The sequence below is a fragment of the Stegodyphus dumicola genome, chromosome 9, assembly GCF_044657685.1.
Source record: "Stegodyphus dumicola isolate Sdum_Otavi_A_Nest chromosome 9, ASM4465768v1".
Classification (NCBI taxonomy): Eukaryota; Metazoa; Arthropoda; class Arachnida; order Araneae; family Eresidae; genus Stegodyphus; species Stegodyphus dumicola.
Genome location: NC_140776.1, coordinates 130,471,392 through 130,494,368, shown reverse-complemented (window position 1 = coordinate 130,494,368; position 22,977 = coordinate 130,471,392). Strand labels below are relative to the sequence as shown.

General features: G+C 32.6%; 1 protein-coding gene across 4 annotated transcripts in view; it reads left to right on the top strand.

The window, feature by feature from the left end:
* The first annotated feature begins 6,630 nt into the window (after nt 1-6,630).
* The window catches only part of LOC118196814 (prostamide/prostaglandin F synthase-like), a 44,248-nt gene continuing 27,901 nt past the window's right edge, over nt 6,631-22,977 (top strand). Inside the window, exons 1-2 of one of the 4 annotated variants that reach the window (XM_085824114.1) lie at nt 6,637-6,803; nt 8,893-9,097. The gene's annotated coding sequence lies outside the window, so the exon portion shown is untranslated. Of the gene's footprint in view, nt 6,804-8,892; nt 9,098-22,977 lie in introns of all 4 variants that reach the window. The other 3 variants (XM_035368281.2, XM_085824115.1, XM_085824116.1) reach the window with 3 other exon arrangements.

The window sequence follows — 22,977 nt, the reverse complement described above, 5'->3', positions numbered from 1 at the left end:
ACACGCTCTTGGGAATGCGCACGCGAAAAACTACGTGCTTTGTTATGTTGATCCCGGGGGAAATTATTCCTCGTTTTTCCGCGGGAGAGTCGCTCGACTTGTTTACTTAGGGCAGAGATTTCACTCCTTAAGGCCTTAAGCTCCTCGAGGGGGGCACCAGAATCGTTAGGGTTTCTGGGGGAACTCGCCGAAGCTGCCTGGACCGCGAACACTCTGTTGTTCGTTGGCGTACGCACTTCAGCTATCTTATCAGCCATTTTTGCTAAATTGTCTAAGGATTCCGAACTTATTGATAAAATGGCATGCACCTCGGAAGGTAACCTTTGCAGCCATAATGATTTTAAAAATTCGTCAGTTATACAGTTTCCACCTAATTCTCTCATTTTTCTCAATAAGTGAGATGGTTTGTCGTCCCCTAAATGCAATTCAGAAATAAGTCTGCGTATTTGCTCGCTTTCCGAATCTGAGAATTCTACTATTAACCTAGCTTTAAGGGCATCATATTTAGCCATCGCTGGGGGATTAAATAAAATATCTGATACTGCGAAAAGAGTTTCAGGGTCTATCGAAGAAACCACGTGGTTGTATTTTGTACTATTGCTACTAATCTTCACTAAAGCAAAGTTACTTTCAACTTGAATAAACCAAAGTTTAACATTTTTTTTCCATAAAGGGGGAATTTTAACTGCCACGTGTGAGATTTGTGGCTCCTGAACCGCCATATTCGATTCCTCGTTGGTTTGGCCTTCCGATCCTGGCATGGTTGCCAATTATAAATATATCGTAAATCGTAAACTTAATGTTTTGCACTATACCTTATCAAAACAGTATCAATTTAGAATAAAATAATGAAGACATTCAATATCTCAATAAAAGTGTGAGCACGAATATTACCCAAAGATCAATTTTAAACAATCAATAATTAAATTAAAACTATAATTTTAGAGCAAAACATATCACAAAAACATAATTAAGACCAATCACAGATAATTAAAAAAATTTGACCACATACCTGTAAATCCTCCTTAAGTGTGATAAACCACGTGTAATCCGTACGATAAAATGAGGAGGAAATAAATAGGGTTGAGCCTTTATCAGTCATAAGGAAGAGCATTGGCATCAAAATAAGGCATATTTTTAGTTTTTTAACAAAGATTGAGACAGATAGTCATTAGGGATCGAAACAGAAGGAGCGAGGGACAGGGTCACCAATGATGTACGTGTGAGTAACACGTGCATACGAAAATATCCCTAACATTAACTAGGAAAGCCGAAATCTTAGTTAAGATAGACATGTTACAATTAATAATCAAATTTAATAAGGAAGAGTAACAGTTGCCGGGTACATTATAACGGCTTAAGAAATTCAGAGCACAGTACAGATGCGAGTACACAAGTTTACATATCTCGGCGAAAACAGAGACGCACACATTTGTTGAAGTAGTTCCACTTGACTGCCGGGGAAAAATCTTCTCTCTCCGTCAGCCTGTAGGTTTGCCAAACGGGTTTACTGTTTCGCCAATTGGCGCTTTTCTGTACAGTTTTTAAGTCCGTATCGCCTGTTTGGCGCTGCCGCTGCACATTCCTTCATGGTGTAACAGTAGTGCACTGAACACGTATTCCAGGGGTCCATGTTCAAGCCTGGTGAAGGCATTCCTGATTTTTCACTTCTCCTGCATAAGCCTAATGACTCTACAGTGATGTCCGAACTAAAACATGGTGGACAATACTTCATCACCAATCACCCTTTAAAAGGAGGAGTATATAAGTTATTTTCTCCCTCCTTCCAGTATGCCTTTGTGGTGTAATGAGCATACTCAGTGCGTATTCAAGTTCTCCAGGTTCAAGTTCCAGCAAAGACATGGCTCATTTTTCATATCTCCTACTTCAAAATAACCTAATGACTCTACACCCTTCAATTGATTCATAGACTCTTCTCTTCAAGTCTGTAAAGTCAACGAATATTAAATCAAGCAAATGTTTTGTGTCAATGTTTATTATAAGATTTAAAAATTAAGCATGTCACCTAAACAAAGTAAGAATGATTCTTCTTCATCTAATAAAAAAATGTAAACATTAATACTCTAATTTAAACATAGTTGTTAAGGATTTTTATGCCAGGTACAGGTAGAAGTGGAAGAGGCACCCTTCTCTCCAATTAAATACCAGGTAATGCTTCTATCCACTAATCATCATGAGCACAGTCACTCAATGACTGCTGTGAGCATCTGTATTGGACATCCAACCAACTGCAAGTCTACAACAGCTGGTAAAAGTGCTCATCTTAAGTGTCCTAATTTTTATGGAAGAATGAAAACTTGTGAATTAGCAAAAAAAATATATAGTGACCAGAATGTACAATAATAAGGAATGATCTTGAAAGATAAAGAAACAATTCTGGCAATTGTAGAAAATGTCCAATCATTAAACTTGAACATAATTTATAAATTGCATATTATTATTTCAGAGATGGAAATATGCTCAAATTACAATATTATAAGCAAGCAAGACTGAAAAATTGTCTAGTCAATCAGAATACTGTGTGTTATCAAGTTAAGCTCTTTTTCGGAATGTTGAAAGAAGGAACTGGACAGGTGCTCGAAAGTGAAAACTTTGTATCTGGTAATGAACGATTATGCTGATTTAAAACTTCTTGTAATTGGCACAGCATCATGGAGAGACAGCAAGAGCAAATAAAAAGGCTGTCTTCTTTTCCTGATACATGAAAGGGAAGTTGGCTATAGCAGCCAAACCATATTTAATGTGGCCTGTTCTTGAACAAGATAAGATGCCTGAAAGAATTTTACTGTGTAGGAAGAAAAATATCTTTTCAGGCTTTAAGGTTTACAAAGATAAATTGACAATAATAATTGATGTGAATGCGACTGGAGGTTAAAAGCTCTCTGAATTTATCACTCTGAAAATCCTAAAGCTTAAAAAAATGAGTCTAAAGCTAACATTAAATTAATAGCTTGGATGACAGCTTCTGCTTTTGAAGACTGGTTTGTTCATCACTTTATATCAAAAGGCCAGTGTTACTGTCTAAACAAATTCCATTTTAAAGTGATGCTTCTTATCAATAATGCACCCTTCCACGTTCTGCCACTTTAATTGATATTATTTTTCTGTTTCTAAATAAAACCAACAATTGATAGATCAAGGAGTCATAAAAGTGTCAAGGCATTTTACACAAGATGGTCATAAGCACATCTGAAAAACTCCTTCAGACAAAACAAGCAGCTGTCTGTTAAAGATCTTTGAATATAATTTAACATTTTAGATGCTATAAGAATTGTTGAAGAATCTTGGAATGAAATTTCTCAAAAGACCTTAAATTAGTGCCTGGAAGAAAAGTTGTCCATTCTTTTTAAAAGCAAAAAAGAAAACAATGCCAGGAAGTAATCAAGTCGCTCATGCAATAAAAGAAGCTGTCATTTTCATAGAAGTTGATGACTTCAGCAAGCTGTTGAAAACTTGCATAACAAAGAGAAGACAATTGATGAGCTTAGAAAGATGCTAGAACAAATTGCTGTCCAAGAAGACCTAGACCTAACCTCAGACTTAGATCCACCAGAAAAATATATGATGACTGCAAAGTAAACAGATGGTCTCAGCTTCATTTGAAAAAGGGTTGTAACTTTTGGAGTGCATAGACTCTAATGAGAAATATGTTCTAGCTACAAGATAATGAATAAATAAAATTGTTCGTTTGCCATGAAGAAAGTTTACACTACAGGAAAAGTCACTCGGCCATTAAATAAGTTTGTTAAGTTTTATGTAGCCATCAGCTTTCAAATGGCTGTTTTTAAGAAGCATATTTATTTTAGTATTATTTTGTATCAGTACACATAAAAACTATATTCTGTGTTACATATTTTTTATTTTAAGCAAATAGTACTTTAGCCTTTGATCCTATTTGACAAAAAATTCATGCATAATATTTAAAAGCGAAGGTCTAACTTCGCTTTTAAATATTATAATTTATGCACTTTTCGTTGGTCTCATCTGTCACATACTTCCGAGGTATTACTGCACAGATTTGCATGTAAATAACTTAATATAAGTATAATTTCATATGGTTTCTCATTTAAATGGATTAACACTTATCCTTTATCATTTAATCAGTATAAATAATGTACTAAACTTAAAACAGTAAAGCAGTTTCTTCAGGATCATTAAAATATGTAAGAGCAAAAAAAAAAAAAAAAAAAAAAAAAAAATCAAGGAAAATGGTTAAAAGTTTAATAATGAAATATAAAAAGTAACTCCACTCAAGTACTTTTCCATATTCAAATATACTTGCATGTTAGCACAAACACCTTGGTGCAGTTAGGCAGTTTTTTGTGGAAGAAAAAGGTGAGTCGGAGAATGCAATGTTACAGTGGATAGATTATCTAAAAAACTGATATGTGCATGGTTGCCGGAGTTTGGCGATTTCTTCTAAGATGGTTTCAATAATAAATAAGAACCTATTCATATAACCTGACTTGAGGAAAAAATATTTCTTTCTATGCCATTCTTGATATTACTCATTTTATGCATAAAATAATACATTTTAAATGACTTTGTGAGTTTAGATATTTAATATTTTCTTAATTCTACATGCCTGCAATATTTTATTAAAATATCACTTGATTACTTATAGCATAGTGTTTCTCAAATTGTAATCCTTGAAGTCCTTATAGTCCTTCTAGGTTTACAAAAATGTCATTATTTGTAAATGAAATAGCAAGATTTTACATCATTTTCAGCTAATGATATGTGGCTAAGTACAGAGGTATATCTCTCAGATATGCACTCAGAAGTAAATGATCTAAATATGTCTACAAAATAATTCCTTGAATTTTCTCAATACGTAAAGTGGAGGATTTTGTGAAAAAATTTGGTTCATGGGGTAGTTGAGTGAAACAGAAATTTTTTACTATTTCCAATTTTAGAATCTTCTTCGTTAGAATATACCGTTATTGGAGCATATGCAGTGACATAGTATATTCACATATCAAAACTCTGGGTCACAATTTAAAACTTTTTTCAGAAGGTTAATTATAACAAGTTTTCATTATAACATGTTTATGAGCCTTTCCATTGCAATACTGAAAATAACAAATTGCCATTGAATGAAAGAGAACAGTTAACTGAACTCTCTCTAATGACACCAGACTTGAAATTTAAAGCAGAAGGTATGGTTGTATTACGGACCTCACTACCAGTGAAAATGGAATATAGTACAATAGTGTTTAATAATTATAATTCCATCTACTTCTATGCACCCGCTTAAGAAATTGTTTTCATCAAATAAAAAAAAAAGTACCAAAATCAACTTTATGTAATGTGGATCTCAGACTTAAGCTTATGAGCTTACATTCAAATATAGAGCAGGTATGCAGGAATTGGTGGACTCATCCCTCTTATTAGTTGTGAGGACCAACATTTATTTGATTTTTAATTATTAAAATAAAGATTATTCAAATTATAACAGCTTAGCATTATTTTAAAAACATGTATAATTTTTCATTTGTTAACTTAATTAATTAAAACTAACGTACAATTAAATAAATTTTATTTAATTGTATTTTTAAAATATAAGCATACTGATGTTAAAAAACATACACATGCTAGAAAAGGTTTAATCCAGTTTACAATAAACACGGGATTTGGCGACATTATTGTGAGCAGTAAACGCGCTATTTATGATATAAACGAGTCATTTTGGTGTTGATGACAGTTTTTCAAAATCGCGCCAAGGCCGTACCTTACACTAGGAGTTTACCCTAACAAAATTGCTTTTGAAGGGGACAAGTGTAAGGTAGTCTGTAGAACCCTATAACTTCTAAGTGTTTTTATTCCCCCCCCCCCCCCCCAAGTTTAAACAAGCTTGAAAAACGCTGTCTATAATGTATTTACACAAATGTTACCTAGTTTTAAAAACTAAAAGTGTTTGATATGTTCTTTTGAAATATACATATTATTTTCATTAGAGAAACAGTTACTGATACAATTAAATTTATTAAACTCTTTTTTTAATACGAATTGCATTATTTAACTGAAATTCAGCTCTCTCACTTCAATTTAGTTTTATTACCGACTATCTACTAGGAATCTTAAATAAGATTTGTACTGCAGAGCAGCAAAAACGGGTTATACGAGTATTACATACGAGTTTCTTAAATTTTTTCCTTAAAATTACTAGTCTGCATGCAATGGCATAATGTACAATTTCTTGATAATCTTGATGATTTCCATTGATTACCTACAGGAAAGCACCTTAAAATACTTCAAATAAACAAATAACACGAATAATAGATTTTGCACTTTCTAATAAATCTTTAGATCTGTTATGCGGAACAGAAGCATTAATGGTTAAAAAAATCATAGATATTAGTAGATTTAAAAATGTACGACAGAACAAAACTTCCAAAATATGTCAGAGGAAAAGTATGAAATCTTTTTTAATCAAATTATAGTATTCAATATTCATGCGGTGTCTGCTGTTGTCACTCGGTGGATACGAAAACAGAATATTATTTTTTCCTTTCTGACCAGATACATATCAGATTTCTTATACTCATAAATTATGCGCTTAGCGAATGCCCTCGAGCAGAACGTTATCATGGAATGAATCAGGTTAAAATCCAGGAGGCGTGCCAAACGCGCAACGAAACAAGGAAGTTCAAATCCGAAAGTGGTTGTTTTCGTTCCTTTGTTATATCCGTCAAAGAACCGTTGAGTCCGTTTAACTTAAAAATATGAACGAAGCAGAGAAGGTTGCCGAAAATACAGTAAAATCTGTTGTAACTGGTGAAGTAAGTAATTATATTAAGTTAAAATTATGAACTAATTTTGTGAAATCTAGTCTCCAGTGGCTCTTAACGTTTGATTTCGTTATAAATTCGGGAAAATGCATGAAATTCAGTATATAGGCGTTTTCCTTGAACATAATGTAGTCTCCAACGATTTTAAATTTTAGTAGTAATAAATATATATAAGGGCGTTTTCCTTCAGCATAATGCAAATCCAAATGATTTTAAATTTTAGTAGTATTTAGTGGTAATAAATAGTAGTTATGAAATTAGATTTATTATTGATTATTAGAACATCAAGGAAGAGATAGATATTGTCAGATTCACTTCCAAAAGTGAGCTGGATGGCTGAATCAATCGAATGTATTACGGATAAAATCTGGGATAAATCTTTTATATTACCACTAAAAAGCACAGAAGTGTTGTCTATGTAACGAATCTAGAGACAAAAAGATAAGTTTTTCAGTCAATTTGACTTCTAAATAGTGAATGTAAAATGTCAGCAAGGGCAGGACTGAAAAGACTACCTTTATTAAGAGAAATTAACTCTTAAATCTTTGTATGTGTAAAATGGAATTCTCGAAGCCTAGTTGTTCAAGACATTTTACTGAAACATTATTAAACAGTGATTTAACATCAAAAGAAATCATAAAAGAATGGAAGGGAGAAATATCAGTACTCTTCTGTTATCAGGACCAAATTCAGAAATGTATGCATTTGTATATATACATACATATGTGTGTACACGCACACATATATGCACATACATAATATACACTTACATTCATACATATATTTTTTAATCCGGTCCTGATAACAGAAGACGACTGAAATAGGTCTATCGACGATTTCAAAAGAATATTTTACAGTGTGAATATTATTATAAAGTAGAAAATGCAAAAACTAAATATTTTGTCAAATGATATGATGTTGTTCTTAAGCTGGAAACTATAGGCCAAAAATTAATTTTGTGGTATTTAGAAAGAGCATAAACCAGCACAGTTAACAATAGGTGAAATGAGTGATATTTTAAACTGAGTTGGGAGCATATGAGAAGATTTAACAGCTATTTTAACTTCCTGAGGTCAGAAGTTGAATCATCTATGGCAGAAATCCTCACTGCAATGAGTGCCAGCATTCATCTTTGCTGTGCAGTATGCACATATGCTCGTCATAACACGAGGATAAAAACTGGAACTTTTTTGCCAAGACTTACTACTTACTTTTCATCCTATTTTGTTTGTGTGTGGCCATTGTCTGGCGTCTGAGTTATTGTTTAAATATTTAGCATCTTGCGAGATGTGATTTTCTTTTTTAAATGTTAAAAAATAGGTTTTAACTGTTGGCTAAAGTTTTGTGATGCTTAGGCTTTCCTGATTCTGATTGAGTGTAATGTTGATAAAACATTGCCATCATGTGCAGGTCACCAAATATGGTGAGCACATATACCATGTGCATATTGCGCAGCAAAAATGAATGTTGCCATTCACTGCAATGAGGATTTCTGCCATAGATGTTTAGGAATTGAGCAGTTTCTTGACTTCATCACTGTATGTGTGTTTGCCCATAATGACAATCTCTATCCTTATCAGCTTTGGAAATTATAATGTAATGATTAAAATGTATCCACGTAAATGCCTTCCCTTCCTTTTCATTAATTTTCGAAACTAACAATTTGTTATTAAAAATTCACAGTATGAGTAATTAAGTGATGAATTCTGAAATTTTGAAGAAAGGCCTTTTTCAGTAGGGGCAGTGATTTGATTAACTGAAAGTTTAGATGTCTTTGAAAAGTTATATTTTAATACTTTCATCTGATTTTCCAAAAGATTATTGGATAGCTCTAATGTGGGCAGTTAGAAAATTAATATTAAGAAACGGAAATATATGAATATGAGACTTTTTGAAGTTACATTATGTTGGTGTATAGTTAACAAAAATTCAATTCCTTGCTTTATTTTGACTGTAAATTTAGTTATTTGGTATAAATGTAGAATTAAAATTTTATTATAAATATAAATTAGTGAACACTGTCAAATTTTATTTTTAAGATAGTTTTATAGATAAATAAGTTATTATGAATATATTTTAGATGGTCTCTATGAAATCATTATGGGAAAATCAAGATTGTGTGATCACTTTTTTCCGCCGATTTGGATGACCTTTCTGTCGCTTGGCTGCAAAGCAGCTGAGCGAAATCAAACCTAAATTGGATGCTCACAATGTGCGCTTAATCGGTATCGGAGTGGAGGAATTGGGTGTAGAAGAATTTGTTAAAGGGGAATTTTTTGCAGGAGGTAAGGTATACTTCGTTTTTGAAAAGATTTTTACTATACAACTGATTTTTCAAGTGTTACAAACTATTTTAAGTAAATCATTTGTTAAATTAGGATACAAATATTAACTTATTTTTAAATGCTTCAGATTTTCTTTCAGTGTACATTGACAACTTATTAACAAATATCTTATTACTTATTATGCATTAAGCTACCAATTATCAATGCTAATAATAAGACTCTTTTGCAAAAAAATCAAAACACCAAGAAGGTCTTTTACGATTGTGATGAAATTTGTTATGCAAAAACATCTTGATAGAACATGCAAATGATCAAAGCTTTGAGACAAATGATCAGAAATTATGATCATAGTGCATATTTTGGTTAATCTTCGGATTATGGTAACTTTAACATCTTGATAGAACATGTAAATTATCAAAGCTTCGAGACAAATGATCAGAAATTATGATCATAGTGCATATTTCGGTTAATCTTCGGATTATGGTAACTTTGGCGATTTTTTAGCAACCAACCTGCTAGTTTTTTTTTTTTTTTACGCCATTTTGTTTTCACGAAGTAAAAACTCAACATTTTTTTCCAACAATCTGCTAGCCGAATTACGCTTATGCTAGAACTTTCATAGAACAAAAGTGCTTAATCATGACGAAGATTAGGTGCGAAATTGGGAGAAAGTGCAGAATCGCCCGCTGCTTGCCGCATTTTTAAGAATTGCACATACGGTATCCATGTACACGTCGACCTATTTTCACTGAAAAAAACATCCCAGAATTGCACAAAACTGGCATTGTGCACACTCTTGACTTTATCCATGTATACTGCTAAAGTCCTAGCTAGTAACCTTTATCGCCTTACCAAAATGTTGCCATACTACCTGTTACCGTATTCCAAAGATTAGCCCATATTTCTAGTGCCCAATTCGCAAAGTATAAAACCAGTAACAGAGGCGGAATGAATATATATATTGTTTCAAAAGAATAAATTGAATAAATAGAAATTTAATTAATTCTTTGTGCCATTGCTGCAAGGAATGAAATTTAAATTTTAACAAACATGTATATACATAAAAAAGCAAATTTTAAGTTAAAATAATGTGCAAACATATAAAAGAATTAATTTTCAAACTAATTTACAATATCATTTAAATTCAGATAGTATAAGTAAATCAAGTGCAAAACCAAAACATGAAAATAAATTCACTAATTTAGCAAATTAAAATTAATCTAAATTTTTTTTTTTTTTTTAAATGCATAAGTAAATGACTGTTGAGCAGGCAGGAGACAGACTTATCAAGGGGAAGTTGCCTCCTAACCTAACTCTTCAATCATTCAATTCGTGTTTCGTCATTCATGCAAGCAAGGGTAAAAGTCAAAACCAAAAGTAGTGAAGAATGTCCAAAAAGAAATACCAACTAAGTGGTACCTTGTGTATTTAGCAATTAAAATTAAATGTCTAAAGGAAAATACCAATAATGAAATATTTTGAGAAATAAGCAATGTAAGGATTAGTATTAAATTAAACTTTTTTTAAAAATTAAATTTTCCAGAAAAATTAATTTAGAAACTAATGCATTTTAGAAACCCTTGTTTACAGAAACCTCCCCAACACAAATATGCATATTAATCAAAAAGGAACTAGACAAATTAATATAAACCAAGAAGTAACTAAAAAGAACTAATTCATAATTTATAAAAACCAAATATATACTTAAAAATAATTACATATCTAGAAAATACTTAAATACTACATAGAAAATACTTAAAAGCTAGTAAATACAGTCAAAAGTTGTTAATTCAAACACCCATAATCCGGACCTCAAAGCTACAAACTTTCTGCTCATGCGTCACGTTGACGCATGCGCATAGGCATTTACGCGTGCGCGTAAGACCTTTACGGCTGCGAATATGCATGTGCACATGCACATAATAGGTTTACGCATGCGCGTAAGACCTTCACGGCTGCGAATATGCATGTGCACATGCACATAATACGTTTACGCATGCGCGTAAGACCTTTACGGCTGCGAATATGCGTGTGCACATGCGCATAATACGTTTACGCATGCGCATTTAATGTATAACACAGGGTATAAGCTAAGCTAAAATTATCTAATTCAATTAATGTTGCAGATTGCGTTGTTCCTTAATCTTCGAATTGGATCCGGCTTATTATTTTTTGCAGACCGTTAGAGCAATTTTATAAAGGTAAGCTTGAACTTTCGATTATGTCAAATAGAATTTCCGATATATATTTACTAATATGTAAAGAATCTACAAAGTGGAAGTATGTTTCGAAATCCGTTTATCAATTTCACGCTGCTCTGCGGCCGGGGTGGGGACGTCATGGCGCACAATGAATTGGAAGTTGATCTCTCAGCACTATCCTTATCTTCAGGGCAGATGTTTTTATTTTATTTGGCTTATAATTCCTTAGTAAATGTAGTATTTCATCTCGATGTACTCCGTCTTTGATATGATTTAAATCAAATTCCTCGTCATTATAAATATCATGAATACACATCAAGTAGTTTTCTGTTTGCAATTTTCTAATTTCGATTATGCGCGTGTTGAAAGAAATGTTTAATAAAGTAAACAAATAAATATTAAGCTTTTTCTTTTTATAAATTTTGATACCCTTTAGTGCTCTAGTGTAGAATTGGGTGCCCCTTTGATTGGCGACAATTTTTTAAAAAATTTTGGCAATGAAACCTCACTTCTGGTTACCACGATAGTTTTAACTTTGTTTTAGCTTCCCGGTTTTATTTAAATGAAAATGGATTGATGTGTACATGGACATATATAAGGCAGTGTGCAATGCCTAGTTTGTGCAATTCTAGGATGTTTTTTCAAGTAAAAACAGATTGATATGTACATGGACACAGATCTTGTGCAATTCTTTGACTTCTTATTTTGGTTTTGTGTAGCAGCCATCTTGAAATTGTGCCTTCCTGTCGTGGCGTCAAAAAAAAAATCGCCAGTAAACAAGGGGCACCCAATTATAAACTTTACACCCTTTAGATCATAATTGTTCTTTATTTCATAAATTACGGTTTCTTATTTTGTAATTTCTGCATGCCATCTTACCAGATTTAAACTGATGATCTATAATCCGGAATCGCCGAAGTCCCGACGAGTCCGGATTAATGACTTTTGGCTGTAGTAAGTTTTAATACTAACTTACCTACCATATAAGCGTTGGGGTCTGCAAAAGTATTTCCTAAGTGATGTGTGTTCTGCAAATTATGTAGGTGGTGCTAATGTAAGTAAAGTTGAGTGCCAAGCTGCTATCTTTAATATTAAAATATTTAAATAATATAAATCTAGAAAAAATTTTAATTTCCTAAATTGGTGAATTTATTTTCATGTTTTGGTTTTGCACTTGATTTACTTATACTATCTGAATTTAAATGATATTGTAAATTAGTTCAAAATTTAATTCTTTTATTTGTTTGCACGTTATTTTAACTTTAAATTTGCTTTTTTACGTTTATACATCCAAAATTGTGGACACTTTTAGAAATTTTTATGTTTTTGAAATTTGTATGCTTATAGAAAACGTTACGTTTCACAAAATGCAAACTTGTGTATATCATTTTAAAGAGAATTTATTACTGAATTCAATACAAAACACAAAATTCAATTTTTTGCAATACAAAAAAAGTTTAAACGATAATAGTTATCGATATACATTAGATAGTGATGATTGCAGTGAGTTATCAGTACTCAGTAGGGTACAATTTATTTTTGATTACAGCTTCACATCGACGTTTCATTGAGCTGACAAGAGTTTTAAGCTCTTCTTTCGTTATTACATGATGCCAGGAAACAATTATAGCCTCAATTAGTGCCTTTTTATTTGATGGGCGCCTCATTCGGACAAGAGTTTTCAAACGGTGCCACAAATTTTCGAAAGGCTTGAGATCAGGACTGTTTCCTGGCCATGACAACAATTTAATGCTCTTTTTACGAAACCACTCTTTTGATATTTTGGCCGTGTGGCAAGGAGCAGAATCCTGCTGAAAAATAAACGAAGCATTGTTGGGAAAGAGATCTCTGATGGAAGGTAGAAGTTTTGGTTCTAGAATAGTGTCAATGTATTTTCTGGCATTCAGTGTCCCATCGATGACATGAAGGCGACCAATACCATCTGCTGACATGCATGACCAAAACATAACACTAACTGGGTTCTTCACAGTTGCTTGAATACAGTCAGGATGTAGCTCTTCTCCTAGTCTACGTCTTACATATTTTCGCCCATCACTACTGAATAACGATATCTTAGTCACTGCATATAACTTGTGACCACTGATCATCTGTCCAATTAATGTGTTCCTTTGCCCACTGTAGTCTTTTTTTTTTTTTTCCGTTGCTGAAAATTAAGATAAGGCTTTTTTCGTCGAATTCTGCGTCTCAGTACAACATCTGTTAATCTTCTCCTGATTGTTCTTGAACTGACAAAAACACCAGCATCATTAATATCACTTCTGATGGCCGCTGATGACATTTTTCTATCTTGGAGACATAGTCTTTTTATTCTTCTGTCATCAATAGATGTGGTGCACCTTTTTCGGCCTTTTCCTTTGTTTTTTATTGAATTTGTCTCCTGATATCGTAAACAAAACTTTCGGACTCCAGATGTAGTCACTGAACCACCACTTGTCTTGCAATTTCAGCATAGGAAAGACCATTTTCTCGTAACACAATAATATTACATCTCTTTCTAGGTGTCCAATCTACTCTTTTATTTGATGTCATTGCTTCTTGACTAAATATTAAATTTTTTTACAAAAATTCCTACTTGTAATTGCAGTGTATAAGAAACAGGTCCTCCTTCCACAGAACAAAGCAAAATAATGAATTGTTTCAAGTGTAAACATGTCAGCTTCTACAGGCAGTTACTAACATTTGATTGGTTCTCAGAACAAGAACAGTGATTGGCCAGGAAAGCTAGACATTACAAACCACTTCATAACTGTGTTTTTTATTTATATTAAAGTACATATAACTTTTTTTGTATTGCAAATAATTGAATTTTGTGTTTTGTATTGAATTCAGTAATAAATTCTCTTTAAAATGATATATACAAGTTTGCATTTTGCGAAACATAACATTTTCTATAAGCATACAAAGTTCAAAAACATAAAAATTTCCAAAAGTGTCTACAATTTTGGCCACCACTGTATAAATATATATATATAAATTTTGTTGTTGTTGTTGCTGCTGCTGCCATTGTAATTCCATAAAGATGCCATTAGGGCGATATCGAAGACCTTACAGACAACTGAACGACTTTGAAAGTGTAGGGTTGCGTGAAGCTGAAGGGTCATACCGAGTAATAGGCCGCCACTTGCAGCGTACGGACACTGTTGTACAAAGATGTTGGCATCAATGGTTGCTACAAGGAAATGAAGGCTGTGGAAGGCCAAGGCAAGATAGAATGATTGTTCGCCAGACCCGAACCGCCCTAACGGTATCATTGTCGACTATTCAACGCATTACACCCACGTCTGTACTTCCTGTGGTACCGTCCAACATCTCACAAGACGACTTCACAACATCGGCGGAGTCGTCTGGAGTGGTGTTGCAGCTGATCATTATGGCTGCCATCAGACTGTCATTCTAATAGTGTTCAACAATGAATCCCGCTTCACTCTTGAAGCAGATGACCACTGTGTTCATGTTTGGATAGGATGGGGCCAGCAGTCCCAATCAGCCTTTTACAAAGGCATACAGCCAATAACCCCTGGTGTGATGGTATGGGGCACTATTTTTTATGACGGCAGGTCATCTTTAGTCATTCTTTGTACATCTTTAACAGCTCAACGATATGTTGATATCATTCTGCGGCTGGTTGCGTTATCCTTCATGGCACACCATCCTGGGGTCGTTTTCCAAGATAATCCTCGGCCACATACTGCTCGCATATCTGTAGACTGTCTCCTTGTGATTGATACTCTTCTTTGGCCAGCAAGGTCACCAGACCTTTCACCAATGGAACATGTCTGGGATGTAGTAGGCCGCTAGATTCAGGCACCACAAAATATCGCAGATATGGAGCGACAACTGATGAATGCCTGGCAGAATGTGTCGCTGGAAGACATTAGGAACCTCTACCACTCCTTGCCGTGACTAATTCAAGCATGCATTGTGGTTCAACCACTACTGATTTGAACACTCAATGGGTGATTGTGAGCCATGAACAGGTGAGCTATGACCTTGATTTTTTAATCATTTTATTATTTGTGTATGAGCTATGCACATATTCAATTTCATAAAAAACAACCAGTTCCTTGATGGTGCTTCAATTTTTTGCTAAAGATTGTACGTAGGTTAATACAAGTCATGAATTTAACATGGCATATTTAGAGTTTTGGAAATTTCTTAATCAAATTATATTCCCCTGATAATCTAAGTAGAGCTGTGAAGTTGATAGGGAAAATAGCCGACTCCGACTCTTGCAATTTAAAGAATCCGACTCTCTCGTATGTATGTAAACATATACTCATGGGTTACAGCTTATTTTTTAATATAAAATAAGTAATCGATGCTACAAAAAATTGATGGCATAGCAAATTATTTATATTAATTAGCATTTATTATAAAATGAAAAACCTGGCATTAGTAATTTCTAAGAAACAGTATAGCTTTGGCAAAATTGTTTTTAGAGGACTATAGATCCGATTTGATAAACTTCAGAACTGAGAAGAATCTTTTTACACTGACTTGAGTAGTAGGAAGAGCTGTTACTGTTAGGGCTACTTCTTTTAACTTTTCAGAATAGATTTTTATATGTTCTAAAAGAGGTGTCTTGCAAAAGCAATTGTATTTCTCAATTTTTTCAAAGACCATGTAGAAATCTTGTTTGTATTTTTTCATTTTTATGTATAAAGCCTCTTGGTTCTTTATTTTCATTTGCTTTGCCTTAGCCTTTTCAATATTATCTGAATATATCTCAAAATCTAATTCATCACTTGAAGAGAATGATATAGAATCAGTTGCAGTGCCTGCAGTTTGACTGTCCTGATTTGAATACTCCATTTGTTCTGAGAATAATTGCATTCTTAATGAAAGCTCGTAGATTTCTTTCTTTGCCTTTTTAATTTGCTCATCATTAAACAAAATTCGGCATTTTGCGTCTACATATACGTGAAAGTGTCTAGCAAACTAGTTTCTCAAACCCTCCATTTCAGAAAGAACAAACATCCCATTCTCGTCTCCTGTTAATTCTCAGATTGTAGCTTTTTTGTAGCTATATGTGGTATAGAAAGAAGAGTTTCCAATTCTGCAAGATCACTCCACAATCTTTCTCTGTTAGTGAAACATTAGAGTTATATACATCTTCTAAAAATTTTCTTAATTCTAACAACCTCTATATCATCAAATATGTACTTCCGCATTGTATTGCTTGATTAGTTGTTGCTCCTTTTCCTGCTCGCTTCATAAGAATGGCATCAATTTTGGGAGTTCTTGCTGCTTACCTAAATTTACCAATGAGATTTGTAACTAAATGAGTTGGTTTAATCAATAATCACAAATATTGCATCTATCATCCTCCCTTATATTTTTTAATATCAGTAAAATAGAAAATAACTATTTATTAATGTATATAATCCATAAATAAAAATAATAACTCAGTTTGCCATTAAATTTTTTTTTTATTCATTTCAAATTCAAACTGTCCAACAAAAACTTAATTCGGAGTAAATGTTTTTTTACCAACTCCAGCTGCGACTCCTTTTACCCCAAAATCTGTCTAACTTCGATTCTGACTCCTCAGCACTGAATGTAAGTGTAACAAACATCAGTTTATATTAGAGAACTTCCTGTTTGGGAACGAACAGCAGTATTCGCCATGATGGACAGTGAAAGTGATGAAGCAAAGACGCATTAAGGACACCCTAGCTGGGTATCTGTTACTAATTTAATAAGAGAAATGAAAACATTTCCTTTTGTGTGAGAAATGCCAACATAGTAAGTTGCATCATGTGTCAGAAAAGCTGTTTTCTTTTCCCTTCTATGATAATGCTATAATGTTACTTTTTAATTAACCAAGAAAGCATATGTTAAGTTTTAAAATAAATAAATAAATACAAAGAGGGGGAAAAAAAAAAGACAACTGGTCTGAGTTTTTTTATCAGGGAAGTTCTGCAGCATTACATAAGGCCTAAATGAAGTGTAAAGTCTAAATCTATAATCTAAAAAAATTTGATATTTATTTAACAAACCTAAATGACTAAGGAAGAATAATGGTTATCTAAGTAGTCTTTACAAATGTGAAAGTTTAACTGCTGAGTATTGATACTTTTTGTCATGGCAAAAAGAAATTCTTAGATTTGATTAAATGATTTTCTTGCAAATATTGCCTATCAAAATGCTCTAGAATTCCTTTTAACTGGAAGCAACAAGGACCAAGTTGATTCTGTATAAGAATTTTTTTCTGATAATTGAATATGTGTTTTGATAACTGAAATTGTTCTCTAAAACTTAATTTTTTTTGTGCTTTCTTACGATGCCATCTATAGAAACTGCAGCATGCGACATCCATCAGTCATGTTTTCAATCTATCAGCCACAATTAAATACATTATATAAAAAAATCGTACATGTAATTTAAAATTGAAACATATAACATTTTATATTTCATAAAAAAATGCTTGTAAGAAATTATTACAAGAAATAGAAGAAATCAAATCAGAGAATTGTAACAAGGTCATGGTTAATCCCTTTGAATATACTGATATCAAACACCATATATATGACTTGGAAAAGAAAAACATTCTTGATGCAGTATTAAAAACACATTATGTATGTTATATGAACAATATCCTGAACCTGAAAGGAGTATATATACACTGATGGCTCTAAAATACAAGACAACACTGCGGCTCCTGTATATACAATAAACTTTTGGTACTTTTCTGTTTCACCGGCGCAAATCGCACCAAACAGACTTTGTTGGCGACAACATACAGTATACACATAGAAAATGTTAACAAATGTTAGGTCTAAAAATTTTTTAAGGCATAAACATTTTAATATGGTTTCAAATTTTGAAAAAAGCCAAAAGATAAAGACAATAAATTTGTAAAAAAACATTAAGAATTTACTATGCTTTCATGGTTCAACATCCTGATTCGCTGGTTCGTATTGTGACCCCCAAGTGATCTTATCTCACGTAAACTACATCCTGATTTGCCGGTTCGTATTGTGACCCCAAGTGATCTTATCTCACATAAACTACATCCTGATTCGCCGGTTCGTATTGTGACCCCAAGTGATCTTATCTCACGTAAACTGCGCTACAAAAATCTAATTCTCTCAGTAATTATCTACATTAATTTCAAGTTAAATCTTAATTTGGAATACAAATTTAAATGCAAGAATTATTTCAATTCATACGAATAGCTTCCTCAGAAATTATGTAAAACCGCAGTGCTTTACTTCGCTAGTGTATTCTCATTAGAATTGGTGAATTGATTTTGCCTTTTCTATAGTTTCGGCTTCGGGTGAGCGGTTTGATTGCATCCTAATTGACTTAATTACCGCGAATGGTCTTAGAGCATAAAATTTAGCTATCTTGTAAAGATTCTATGTAATTTTATGGCAGTATTAAAAGACAATCAATCTGATAAGAAATGGCTGCAACTTGTTTTGAAAATGAGGAGTAAAAGGTTACCAGCGAAGATATTCCGTTTGGCATCAGTTGTACCATTATTGGTGACTTTATCGTTTGCACCGGTAAAACGGAGTACATTGGAGAAAAGTACCAAACTTTTTCCCCAATATACTCCTGTGGGACGCTTCATGTCGAATTTTGATGCAGAGATCCTTGCAATCTCATTGTATCTGGAAAACCTCAAAATAAAGTTCAATTGTTCCTCTAAAGCAGTTATTCTAGTCGATTCTATAGCAGCGATCCAGGCTGTAGTTATAAATCATAACACATACCCAGATTATCTCAGAAATAAGACAAACCTTGAACTTTCTTTATATAAACACAACAAAACAATCATTTTTCAATGGATTCCTTCACACATAGGTATCGAAGGTAATGAAAAGGCAGACTCACTAGCCAAGAGAGGAACACTTACGGTACAAGACAGCAAAACCCATCATCCAGAGTCACTTAAAAGGCATATTTTTGAGAAATTAATAGATGCTCTTAAATCTGACCAGACAGCTAAAACAGCAGGCAAATTCTGGGCTAACATTCAAGCCACGTGGAAAATGTTTTGTCAAAAACCCCGTAAAGAGGCTGTGGCAAACTTCAGACTGCAAACAGGTCACGATTGCATGGCACATCATCTTAATAAAATTGGCACCCTTTCATCTAGTATATGCCAATTCGAGCATCATGAATGCAGAGCATCTTATTTACCCAGAACTCGATAAAGAGTCAAAAACGTAGTGAGCTAAGTAAACTATGTTGAAATGCCAGAACTTTCATGAACTCCTTGTAAAGACTACATCTCTTATGTTCCTTTCCTTGTTGTTTAAATTTTTTAACCTTTTACTTTTGTTCCCGTGTTCATTTTTCTGATTTTACTTTATAAATATTTGTTCTTTATTATTATTTATTATTGTTCATGTGTGATACTTGACTGTTTCATATGTTTGGATTGGTATTTCCAATAAAGCCATATGTAACAGCATATTTCATAAAAACAGAATTAAATAACAGTTTAAAATTACTGTATTTATTATCACATGAAAGTTACAAAATTCATAGTATGATGGCATAAAATTTTGAATATCTGTCGTTGTACAAGGTTGTCACAGTAATTTTAAAAATTCCTTTGTTTACATTGAAGTTTCATAATACTGACATACGTAGGTGAACTTTTTTCATCAAATCTTATGAAGATCTGCTGTCCTAAGTCAAATTCTATCCACTAATTGTCTTGCTTAGCATGCCATCTTTATCCTTCTCCCTCATCATTATCATCTTTCCTTAGTACAGATAATTTCCTGTCACATTATTTCATTGTCGTCTTGAGGAGTGAGACTGAAACAGAGTTGTCTATATCCATCCGAGCCTGCAGCTCCTCTTCACTAACACTAATCTTCTCTGAATATACTAGTAAATCTAAAATATTGGGCAAAATTATTCAAGGCTAATATTTTGTTTTTATGTTAAGTTTGATTGCTTAATTTTAAGGAATTATTACTGCTATTTTTATTTCATTTTTTTTTTTTAAGGAGAATGTTAAAACAAATTTCATATAAAATTTTGGTACTCATGTATTTTCCTTTTGACTATAAATGTTGGCAGAGATCCTGAGAAATTATAAAGGAACTGATGCCACTTTGTTTAATAAACAATCGGTATTTAACCCACTTTGTTTTTGCGTTTTGTAAAAAAGGCTTTTGTTGATTTCTACTATTCCATTACACCCTCCCATTTAACCTGAAGCTCTGTTTAAAAGACTATGGGTACAAAGTTCCCTTGGGTATTTGTTCAGATCTATTACTGTTTTTTCGACCATATTCGGCTGGCCATATTGTGTCCATTAATGCATACTTTTTTATTGGTTGGATGCCATAACTTTGAAAATAATCCATTGTGTACAGTTCTGTAAAAGGCAAGTCTGAAATTTTATTTATTTCCCCCTTCATAATGCAAGGAAAAATACAATTATTTCATATATTTGTTTATAAAAATAAAAGGTAACTTACCAAGAATGTGTTGGAGAGAGAGAGGTTATATCAAGCAAAAGCATAGATGTTATGAGTGTCTTATTATTCCATGCTTATCTATAATTGACATTAAACCACATCGCTTGACGACAATTTCATGTTCAGCAGGGTAATGCATAAGTACCCAGTTTTAATTTATGCTGCATGTGTTTTCAAGTATTTCATTTTTTTTCTCCTGTGTATTAAACAGCTGTTTCCCCTCATTTTATATCATTTTCAGCCAAAGATTTTATAAACACCTTTTTTTTATAAAGACAAAACATATCTTCAAGAAGAAAAAAAATAATAATAATTTTAAACATGTGTTTTAATTATTTGTTTTAAACATTTAAATTGTAATAAACATTTCAGAATTGACATCAAATATCTATTGATTGCTTTTAAGATTTAAAAATTAATCAAAGTTTATCACCTTTTCATTTAATATTTGCTGTTAAATGATGACAATTCTCAGCTCACTCTGATCTTTGCACTGCTGAAATTCTTGTCTGATAACTCAAAGCAAAATATCATTATGTAAAATAATGGTTTGGGTTGTATAAGACAGAAAATATTGTAAAAGTTTTTCATCTGTTAAAAAATTTTTGGTACAACTCTGATATACGCCCTAATTTCACCAAATGAGGCAATATGTGGTTTGTGTGTTGTATGGCAACCCTGTTGACGTTGAAAAATCTTTCGCTGGAGCTTGTTGGTTCGCATCTGTGTCTGAGAAGATAGAGGAAAAGATAAAATGGTGGAAGTTGCTGAATTGAAGTTCGGCAAAAGGAAATATCATTGTGGCCATCCTGTTGAGGAGTAGTGGGAGTTTGGAGGAATGGAAAGAAGGTCTGGGTGATTATTTTTAGTGGCTGTGCATGATAGAAGTAGGGATTTGTGATTTTATTTATTTGTGAACCATAGTATCAATATTCTGGATAGTGTGTCTGGCTGTCATATAAATACGACAGTGATTACGTGGCGGCATGTTAAAGGCAGTATGAAATTGGTATTTCTGCTGTTCGAAAATGCATTAATTCATGGTAAGTGCATTAAATTTTATTCTTTTTCTTATTATATGTTCTTATTTATATGTTCTTTATATATATATATATATATATATATATATATATATATATATATATATAAAGAACATAAAACATATATAAAGAACATATATATAAAATCCCCCCCACCTTTTTGGGGGGGTGGAATTGTTTGAAATAAATTTATTTTAGTTTATTTTGTTGATTAGTTAATGGTATCTAGATTGTGCAATTCGTAGATGTTTTTTAAAGTTGAAACATAACACTTTGTACATGGTATTTTTTAAAATTTATTGTTATGTTAATTTATTAAAGCAAGGTGTACGTAGTTCATAGATTCCTTTGCTGCCTATATTTTGCAATTCGTAGATGTTTTTTTTTTAAGTTAAAATATATTGCTGTGTACATGGATTTTTGTCAAATATTTCTGGTTAGAAACTTTACGTTTTTGCTATCTAAATTTTTTGTTTCGGATTTTTAGCTTAAATTGTGTGTTAAAAACGTGGTTCCGCGTTTTTGTAGACATTTTAGGCATAAAGTTTGAAATGTAGACAAAAAATTTAGATAGTAATATGGCAGCATGGAGTTTCTGATCAAAAATGTTTGGCGACTTGAGGGCACATATCAGAGTAGTTCCAAATTTTTAATTTTTGATCGCATTTAAATGATGACATCTCAGCTCACTCTGAAATTTGAAATGGTGAAGGATCCTGTCTGATAAAGCAAAATATAAGATGTTATAAATAATTGGTGTTCAAGGATTTAATATGCTCTACCTATAACTACCATCTGTTGATTATTTGATACTTATGTATTATTACAACCACCTTAACCCATTAACTGCCAAAACTACAAGAAATGATTCTTTTCTCGTGAAAATAATAACAAATATTAAATTAAGCATTTATAACATAAATTTACATTAAAAATTTTTTAAAAAAATGGTCTTACCTGTCAAAAAAGCATGTGTTGCGCTCGCGCAATGTCAGCAGAATGACTACAGATGTTTAGTGAGTAGGATTGTACTCGTTACTTTTTAGCTGTATAAAGCTTCACTACAATCATGATGTAAAGCTACATTACATACTTTGCATCTATAAACATTCTGGCTATGACACTCTTTACAACGAAGTCTTTTGTTATCATTGAACGTTACGATAAAA